Here is a 10,922-nt window from a genome sequence, read left to right as displayed (position 1 = left end):
CGGCGCTACTGCCAGTGCCGCTGCCTTCTCAAACAGCTGATCGGCAGAGGTCCCGGGTGTCGGACCCTCCACTGATCAGATGCTGATGATAAAGTTTAAAAAGACTTCAGAACCCCTTTAAAGGGCATCTGTCAGCAGATCTGTCCCTATGACACTGGCTGACCTGTTACATGTGTCCTTGGCAGCTGAAGACATCTGTGTTGGTCCCATGTTCCTATGTGCCCGCATTACTGAGAAAAATCATGTTTTAATATATGCAAATGAGCCTCTAGGAGCAATAGCAACCTAAAGGCTCTGCTATGTCTCCACCTTGATTGACAGGGCCAGGCATGATGACTTTTTCACTGCCTGACCAGGTCAGTCAAAGTGTAGAGGGTGCAGCAGTCGCAGAGAGAGCAGAGCCTCTAGGTGCAATAGCAACGCCTCAGTTGCTCCTAGAGGCTTGTTTGCACAAACAAGTAGAAATACTGCTGACAGATGCCCTTTAACTCCTTTCCTCGCGGCCTCCAAGTGCTTACATCTCTTTACACCCTTCTACAAGGTTCACACAGATCTGAAGTTCTGCCTGGACGCTATGGGGGTCATTTATCAGAGGTCAGCTTTTTCCCCCCACTTTTGATATCCCCTGTGCTGCCGGAGGATGCCCCTGAATTAATAATAACAAAGCGCTCACTTGGTCACAAATTAGGCGCATCCTCTGGCAGTCCGTGCGCCTAGAAAGCCCCCAACCAAAGTAGATTTCAGCCGTCATTTACACCTGGAAACGGGTGTAAATGTTAGTGAATTTGCCGATTACGATAGCTCGGGCCCAGTCCGCACAACTCGCCAGTGGTGAGCACGGTGTAAAAATGCCTGTGCAACTAAATTCTTTGTCTCACAGGTGTTTGAAAATTTGCTAAAACTGAGTCTTAGTGAATGACCCCCATCCTTATTTCTCAGTGCTATTCTCAACATAAAAAAAAAACGTGCTCTGCAGGGAATGGAGAATATATATACGCCCTCACAGGGGGAGATTTATCAAGACTGGTGTAAAGAAAAACTGGCTTAGTTGCCCATAGCTATACTCACCGCTGGATCGGCACGGCGGTGTGTAAACCGCTTGCATCAAATATCTGGAACGCAGGGGAAGGAGCAGGAGGTAGAGCTCTGTGCTGAGCGGAGGAGTGAAGGGAGAGACCCCTGGGAGGAGAGTCTTCAAGGAGAGCGGCATGCACACAGCCGGATGTATTTTGCGGTCCACAAGCCATGGATTGTCAGAATATGCACAGCGGCTGTGTGCCCCCCGCACTTTCCTCAGTGCCTATTTTCCTCCTCAAAATGCATAAGAATCGGACATGTTCTATAACTAGCGGATGTGTGATTGAATGCATTACTGTGCCTGTAATCGCTGCTTCAAGTGCAGCCCAGATTGGGGCGGGGCCTCCCCTCAGGTGAAGCTCCGCCCTTTACCTTCACTCCAGGTGTGTTCCCAGGTAGAGCAACAAGTGTTGAGGATTTTCACCACAGCTCTCCCAGGTTATACTGCGAGCGCTCGGCAGGTAAGTAGGAATGGATGTTTCCTAATATCCTGGGAAATCTGTATTTCTAGTCAGACAGCAGAATTACTGGGAGGTATTCTTGTGTAACTACTTCTATCGCAGTCAGTATTTTTGGGTGTATACTGTATATCTGTGGGGTGGGTTTTATACTGCACCTGTGAGACCTGCCCCTCAGATATGTGACTGCACCTGTGAGACCTGCCCCTCAGATATGTGACTGCAGCCAATGAGACCTGCCCCTCAGATATGTGACTGCACCCGTGAGACCTGCCCCTCAGATATGTGACTGCACCTGTGAGACCTGCCCCTCAGATATGTGACTGCCGCCAATGAGACCTGCCCCTCAGATATGTAACTGCACCTGTGAGACCTGCCCCTCAGATATGTGACTACAGCCGATGAGACCTGCCCCTCAGATATGTGACTGCACCTGTGAGACCTGCCCCTCAGATATGTGACTGCACCTGTGAGACCTGCCCCTCAGATATGTGACTGCAGCCAGTGAGACCTGCCCCTCAGATATGTGACTGCACCCGTGAGACCTGCCCCTCAGATATGTGACTGCACCTGTGAGACCTGCCCCTCAGATATGTGACTGCACCCGTGAGACCTGCCCCTCAGATATGTGACTGCACCTGTGAGACCTGCCCCTCAGATATGTGACTGCACCCGATGAGACCTGCCCCTCAGATATGTGACTGCACCTGTGAGACCTGCCCCTCAGATATGTGACTGCAGCCAATGAGACCTGCCCCTCAGATATGTGACTGCAGCCGATGAGACCTGCCTCCTCAGATATGTGACTGCAGCCGTGAGACCTGCCCCTCAGATATGTGACTGCAGCCGATGAGACCTGCCCCTCAGATATGTGACTGCACCCGTGAGACCTGCCCCTCAGATATGTGACTGCACCCGTGAGACCTGCCCCTCAGATATGTGACTGCAGCCAATGAGACCTGCCCCTCAGATATGTGACTGCAGCCAATGAGACCTGCCCCTCAGATATGTGACTGCAGCCGATGAGACCTGCCTCCTCAGATATGTGACTGCAGCCGTGAGACCTGCCCCTCAGATATGTGACTGCAGCCGATGAGACCTGCCCCTCAGATATGTGACTGCACCCGTGAGACCTGCCCCTCAGATATGTGACTGCAGCCAATGAGACCTGCCCCTCAGATATGTGACTGCAGCCAATGAGACCTGCCCCTCAGATATGTGACTGCAGCCGATGAGACCTGCCTCCTCAGATATGTGACTGCAGCCGTGAGACCTGCCCCTCAGATATGTGACTGCAGCCGTGAGACCTGCCCCTCAGATATGTGACTGCACCCGTGAGACCTGCCCCTCAGATATGTGACTGCAGCCGATGAGACCTGCCCCTCAGATATGTGACTGCAGCCGATGAGACCTGCCCCTCAGATATGCACTCGTGAGACCTGCCCCTCAGATATGTGACTGCACCCGTGAGACCTGCCCCTCAGATATGTGACTGCAGCCGATGAGACCTGCCTCCTCAGATATGTGACTGCAGCCGATGAGACCTGCCTCCTCAGATATGTGACTGCACCCGTGAGACCTGCCCCTCAGATATGTGACTGCAGCCGATGAGACCTGCCTCCTCAGATATGTGACTGCAGCCGTGAGACCTGCCCCTCAAATATGTGACTGCACCTGTGAGACCTGCCCCTCAGATATGTGACTACAGCCGATGAGACCTGCCCCTCAGATATGTGACTGCAGCCGATGAGACCTGCCCCTCAGATATGTGACTGCAGCCGATGAGACCTGCCCCTCAGATATGCACTCGTGAGACCTGCCCCTCAGATATGTGACTGCACCCGTGAGACCTGCCCCTCAGATATGTGACTACAGCCGATGAGACCTGCCCCTCAGATATGTGACTACAGCCGATGAGACCTGCCCCCTCAGATATGTGACTGCACCTGTGAGACCTGCCTCCTCAGATATGTGACTACAGCCGATGAGACCTGCCCCTCAGATATGTGACTGCAGCCGATGAGACCTGCCCCTCAGATATGTGACTGCAGCCGATGAGACCTGCCCCTCAGATATGTGACTGCAGCCGATGAGACCTGCCCCTCAGATATGTGACTGCAGCCGATGAGACCTGCCCCTCAGATATGCACTCGTGAGACCTGCCCCTCAGATATGTGACTGCACCCGTGAGACCTGCCCCTCAGATATGTGACTACAGCCGATGAGACCTGCCCCTCAGATATGTGACTACAGCCGATGAGACCTGCCCCCTCAGATATGTGACTGCACCTGTGAGACCTGCCTCCTCAGATATGTGACTACAGCCGATGAGACCTGCCCCTCAGATATGTGACTGCAGCCGATGAGACCTGCCCCTCAGATATGTGACTGCAGCCGATGAGACCTGCCCCTCAGATATGTGACTGCAGCCGATGAGACCTGCCCCTCAGATATGTGACTGCAGCCGATGAGACCTGCCCCTCAGATATGTGACTGCACCCGTGAGACCTGCCCCTCAGATATGTGACTGCACCCGTGAGACCTGCCCCTCAGATATGTGACTGCAGCCAATGAGACCTGCCCCCTCAGATATGTGACTGCACCTGTGAGATCTGCCCCTTAGATATGTGACTGCAGCTGATAAAACCCGGCTGAGTGGATAATTGACAGCGAGAGTCATTAGGTCTGTGTAAGACACGATGTATATCTAGGGATGTCACGATACCAAAATTTAGATTTCGATACCATAAAAAAGTATTGCGACACCATTTGATACGACACGAAAAAAAAAGGCCGCATGCATTCTTCCTTTCATGGAATGTCCGGCCTATAATAGAACAGGCCTATGCTATTTTTTTGGGGGGGACAAGGTTACTAAAAAATGGAAAATCATTTAAAAAAAAAAAATTCTGTTACGCTGTTTACCGCAGATATTTTTTAATATTTTAATATTTCAGACTGTTGGATGTGGCAATACATAATATATATTTTTTATTGTTTATATTTTTATATGGAAAATTGGGAAAGGCGTGATTTAAACTTTTAATATTTTGGTGGGGTTTTTTTTTTTTTTACCTCTTATTTAATAACTATTAGCCACCTTAGGGGGCTAGAACCCTTGTCCTATTCTATTCACCCTCACTGTGAAGGAGCCGAGCACCGCGTCCTCCGAATCTCCTCTTTGCTCCCCCGACGTCACACAGTTAGAGAGCCGTAATCCGGCGCATGCGCAGGTACGGCGCATGTTAGTGCCGGTATAATGTTCCTTTCCTGTGCTGGCATCAGCCTCAGGGAATAAACTGCGCATGTGCGAGATTACAGCGCTCTAACTGTATGATGTCGGGGGAGCAAGGAGGAGATTCGGAGGATGCGTGGCGGTGCTGGGCTCCTTCACAGTGAGCGTGGCTGGGCTCCTGAAACGTTGGTAACAGCCCCTTGGGCTCCTTACTAGCCTCATTTGCATATATATATATATATAAAATCGATTTATTTTTTTGCCTGAATAAAAGCACTCAGAGCTATGGGAAATGTATATTGTGGACATGCTAGTGGCGATCTAGCAGCGCATGTCCTCCGCTCTATAGGCTAAACCTAGCTGACAGAATCCCTTTAACGCCACTTTTATGGTGCAAGGGAAAGTCTCCCCCATGTGTCCCCTGTAAATGCTTATACCATTGAACCCCTGTAACAGCACTAATGTGTGTATACTCACAGGAGGTTATTGCTGCAGATTCTCCGAGCCAGAAATTCACTGCATCGGGACGCTTCCCTGTTCCAATAAGAAAAAACAGTTTTCTTCATTTAACATTCAAAATTATTAGAAAAAATAAAATAAAAAATAAAATGCACAAATAATTTCCTTCACTCAGAATTCATTTTATTCAGGATAGAAAAGAAAGTTTTCCTAGTAACCACATTAGGACAGAGCTGTTCCTCCTACAGTGGATGTCATTACTTTCTGTAGATTGCTGCGCTTTAAAGGCCCCATATTTTTGTGTGTCCAGCTGACATTCTAAGGCTTCATGCACACGACCGTATGTATTTTGCGGTCCTCAAAATGCGGATCCATTGTTTGTGAACTGAAATACAGATACAGGTGCACCGGCGAACTACGTAGCAACAGCACCATTACTCCACCATTGCAGGGGGTAATGCTGAAGCCTGATGAATGCCAGTACTATGTAGGCTGGTCAGATATGGCATCAGAAGATGAATAGGTTTGACACATAAGAGGCCAGTAAATCATCAAGTACTCCTGCCTGTTGAAGGGGGACTGTGTGCCCTGTAGGCTAGTGACCCACGGCAAGCAATGGTACCAATGCTCCCTCATAAAGGGAGCTGCGCAGGTTTGTTGGTACCTATATCGCATATAGCAACGGTGCAATAAATCCACCAGGTGCACGCAAAGAGTGGCTGACTACAATTTACAATAGCTATGGACAAGGCCTTGGGATGAACGCATAAGTCAAACATAGCAGTGGAAGACAGGTCGCCAGCATACCCACGGGCACCGCTTGACCACCAGCATAGCCACTTGACCACCATAGCACGTGGAGAGGCAGTGAGGTCTCAAGGAGTTCTCAGGGGATCCGCTGCCCATACTGCTTAGAAGCTGACTGGCTCCACTGCCGCAGGGTCCACCACGCGATGTAGGGGAGAAGGGCAAGAGTAAAATAAATGTGGGGCCCAGAGGGCCCGCCAAAGCTTGCCTGGCCGGAGGTGTGAATTAAGAGTCCTGGCTAGTGTTCCTGAGAACACCTCTTTGTCTCACAGGTGTTTGAAAATTTGCTAAAACTGAGTCTTAGTGAATGACCCCCATCCTTATTTCTCAGTGCTATTCTCAACATAAAAAAAAAACGTGCTCTGCAGGGAATGGAGAATATATATACGCCCTCACAGGGGGAGATTTATCAAGACTGGTGTAAAGAAAAACTGGCTTAGTTGCCCATAGCTATACTCACCGCTGGATCGGCACGGCGGTGTGTAAACCGCTTGCATCAAATATCTGGAACGCAGGGGAAGGAGCAGGAGGTAGAGCTCTGTGCTGAGCGGAGGAGTGAAGGGAGAGACCCCTGGGAGGAGAGTCTTCAAGGAGAGCGGCATGCACACAGCCGGATGTATTTTGCGGTCCACAAGCCATGGATTGTCAGAATATGCACAGCGGCTGTGTGCCCCCCGCACTTTCCTCAGTGCCTATTTTCCTCCTCAAAATGCATAAGAATCGGACATGTTCTATAACTAGCGGATGTGTGATTGAATGCATTACTGTGCCTGTAATCGCTGCTTCAAGTGCAGCCCAGATTGGGGCGGGGCCTCCCCTCAGGTGAAGCTCCGCCCTTTACCTTCACTCCAGGTGTGTTCCCAGGTAGAGCAACAAGTGTTGAGGATTTTCACCACAGCTCTCCCAGGTTATACTGCGAGCGCTCGGCAGGTAAGTAGGAATGGATGTTTCCTAATATCCTGGGAAATCTGTATTTCTAGTCAGACAGCAGAATTACTGGGAGGTATTCTTGTGTAACTACTTCTATCGCAGTCAGTATTTTTGGGTGTATACTGTATATCTGTGGGGTGGGTTTTATACTGCACCTGTGAGACCTGCCCCTCAGATATGTGACTGCACCTGTGAGACCTGCCCCTCAGATATGTGACTGCAGCCAATGAGACCTGCCCCTCAGATATGTGACTGCACCCGTGAGACCTGCCCCTCAGATATGTGACTGCACCTGTGAGACCTGCCCCTCAGATATGTGACTGCCGCCAATGAGACCTGCCCCTCAGATATGTAACTGCACCTGTGAGACCTGCCCCTCAGATATGTGACTACAGCCGATGAGACCTGCCCCTCAGATATGTGACTGCACCTGTGAGACCTGCCCCTCAGATATGTGACTGCACCTGTGAGACCTGCCCCTCAGATATGTGACTGCAGCCAGTGAGACCTGCCCCTCAGATATGTGACTGCACCCGTGAGACCTGCCCCTCAGATATGTGACTGCACCTGTGAGACCTGCCCCTCAGATATGTGACTGCACCCGTGAGACCTGCCCCTCAGATATGTGACTGCACCTGTGAGACCTGCCCCTCAGATATGTGACTACAGCCGATGAGACCTGCCTCCTCAGATATGTGACTGCAGCCGATGAGACCTGCCTCCTCAGATATGTGACTGCACCCGTGAGACCTGCCCCTCAGATATGTGACTGCAGCCGATGAGACCTGCCTCCTCAGATATGTGACTGCAGCCGTGAGACCTGCCCCTCAAATATGTGACTGCACCTGTGAGACCTGCCCCTCAGATATGTGACTACAGCCGATGAGACCTGCCCCTCAGATATGTGACTGCAGCCGATGAGACCTGCCCCTCAGATATGTGACTGCAGCCGATGAGACCTGCCCCTCAGATATGCACTCGTGAGACCTGCCCCTCAGATATGTGACTGCACCCGTGAGACCTGCCCCTCAGATATGTGACTACAGCCGATGAGACCTGCCCCTCAGATATGTGACTACAGCCGATGAGACCTGCCCCCTCAGATATGTGACTGCACCTGTGAGACCTGCCTCCTCAGATATGTGACTACAGCCGATGAGACCTGCCCCTCAGATATGTGACTGCAGCCGATGAGACCTGCCCCTCAGATATGTGACTGCAGCCGATGAGACCTGCCCCTCAGATATGTGACTGCAGCCGATGAGACCTGCCCCTCAGATATGTGACTGCAGCCGATGAGACCTGCCCCTCAGATATGTGACTGCACCCGTGAGACCTGCCCCTCAGATATGTGACTGCACCCGTGAGACCTGCCCCTCAGATATGTGACTGCAGCCAATGAGACCTGCCCCCTCAGATATGTGACTGCACCTGTGAGATCTGCCCCTTAGATATGTGACTGCAGCTGATAAAACCCGGCTGAGTGGATAATTGACAGCGAGAGTCATTAGGTCTGTGTAAGACACGATGTATATCTAGGGATGTCACGATACCAAAATTTAGATTTCGATACCATAAAAAAGTATTGCGACACCATTTGATACGACACGAAAAAAAAAGGCCGCATGCATTCTTCCTTTCATGGAATGTCCGGCCTATAATAGAACAGGCCTATGCTATTTTTTTGGGGGGGACAAGGTTACTAAAAAATGGAAAATCATTTAAAAAAAAAAAATTCTGTTACGCTGTTTACCGCAGATATTTTTTAATATTTTAATATTTCAGACTGTTGGATGTGGCAATACATAATATATATTTTTTATTGTTTATATTTTTATATGGAAAATTGGGAAAGGCGTGATTTAAACTTTTAATATTTTGGTGGGGTTTTTTTTTTTTTTACCTCTTATTTAATAACTATTAGCCACCTTAGGGGGCTAGAACCCTTGTCCTATTCTATTCACCCTAATAGGTTTTTACACTTTGTGCACACAGCGGCAGGGAGCTTACCTTGGCAGCTGTGAATGGCTTCAGTAGCATCCTGGCTGCCATGGAAACCACTGGAGCCCCACGATTTCTCTGCTGTGGCTCCGATTGGAAGCTGCCACTGCGCCACCGATGAAGATACTGAGAAGGATGGGGGGCGCACTGCGCCACCAATGAATATAATACTCAGGGGGGGCACACTGTGCCACCAATTAGGGATGAGCAAATCGACTTCGAATTAAACATCTGAAGTCGATTTGCATAAAACTTTGTTTCATTACTGTATGGAGCGAGTGCTCCGTACAGTATTAGAATTGTATTGGCTTGTATTGAGCCAAAGTTATTACTTCGTGAAGTCTTGCGATACTTCGCGTAATAACTTCATAAATTGATTTCTACTGTAAAAAACCAAGTGGTACCTTGGAACCGAACCAGAGTCCCGAAAATGTTTTTTTTTACAGTAGAAATCAATTTATGAAGTTATTACGTGAAGTCTCTCTCATCGGAGCCAATACATTCTAATACTGTACGGAGTATTGAAACAAAGTTTTATGTGAAACATCCGAAGTCGATTCGCTCATCCCTAAATACAACTGTAGGCAGCGGGTGCTGGCCATATCACACATCCGGCAGCGGCCCTCAATGACCGGGCTAATAGACGCTGATCGCTGTGCCCTGTCATAGAGGACGTGTATGTGATACCACCGGCACCAGCCACCTACATTTGTATTTAGGGATACATTATATGCATTGGTGGTGCAGTGGCCACAGCTCCTCCCCTCCTCCTCACTGCTATTATTATTGGTGGCAGTGGCAGCCACGTCACAGTGGGGAGGGAGGGACTCCCTCCTTCTCCACTGTGATGCTGAGGGGAACATGGTGTGTGCTGATAGCGGCGCGTGCTATGTTCAATAACAGATTCTAGTAGTGCAGCCTAGTATCGGAAAATAGTAAAACCCGCTATCATATCGATTGGGTATCGAAAATTCGATACCCAGTGACACCTTATGTATATCTATAACTGACCTAAAATATGACAGGAAGGCATTTATAATGAGAAATGGGTTAATAGAATCACATTTATCATAAATCGCTTGTCATTTGTGGCAATGATAACTAGTATAAAATTATAGGATGAATCTATCTAGATCACAGTGGCTCAACCAGCCTAAAATTATGGTCTAGGTGCACACTCCAGACCACGACACACCCACCGTCCGTTAAGCAGAAATAGAAGATATATATATTGGAGGGCACTCTGCTATCTGGTGTTGCATAGAATAATCAGATGTGTATTTATATAAAATTATTCTTAAAAATACAATTGAAAATAAAAATTGAATACTAAGGCTACTTTCACACTTGCGGCAGAGTGATCCGGCAATCTTCATGCAAATGGACAGCATTTGTAGACGGATCCGGATGTGGATCCATCTTACAAATGCATTGCAAGAATGGAATCCGGCAACTGATCCGGAATTTTGGACGTAGATAATACCGCAGCATGCTGCAGTATTTCCTCTGTCCAAAACGCCGTTCAGTGACTGAACTGAAGACATCCCGATGCATCCTGAACAGATTTCTCTCCATTCAGAATGCATGGGGATAAAACTGATCCGTTCTTTTCCGGTATTGAGGCCCTATGACGGAACTCAGTGCCGGAAAAGAAAAATGCTAGTGTGAAAGTACCCTAATAAAAATAGAAGCAAAACTAAAAATAGTTATAAACTGTTGTCCATGCATATAACTATATCATAGTGGGCTGAACATTGACCCTGTATGTTGGTTTGCAGCCTTACAATCGCAGGTTGGCAATAGCTTATATGCTGTGAGGGTTCAAATCTGCATTCAATCTCTAAATTAGAGAGTATCAAGAAAAACCATCTCATTACAGTAATTGTTTTTCTTGATACTTTCTAATTTAGAGATTGAATGCAGATTTTTCCCACACATAATATTGCCAACCTGCG

This window comes from Bufo bufo, chromosome 11 (assembly GCF_905171765.1).
Source record: "Bufo bufo chromosome 11, aBufBuf1.1, whole genome shotgun sequence".
Classification (NCBI taxonomy): Eukaryota; Metazoa; Chordata; class Amphibia; order Anura; family Bufonidae; genus Bufo; species Bufo bufo.
This window is presented reverse-complemented; position numbering follows the sequence as displayed.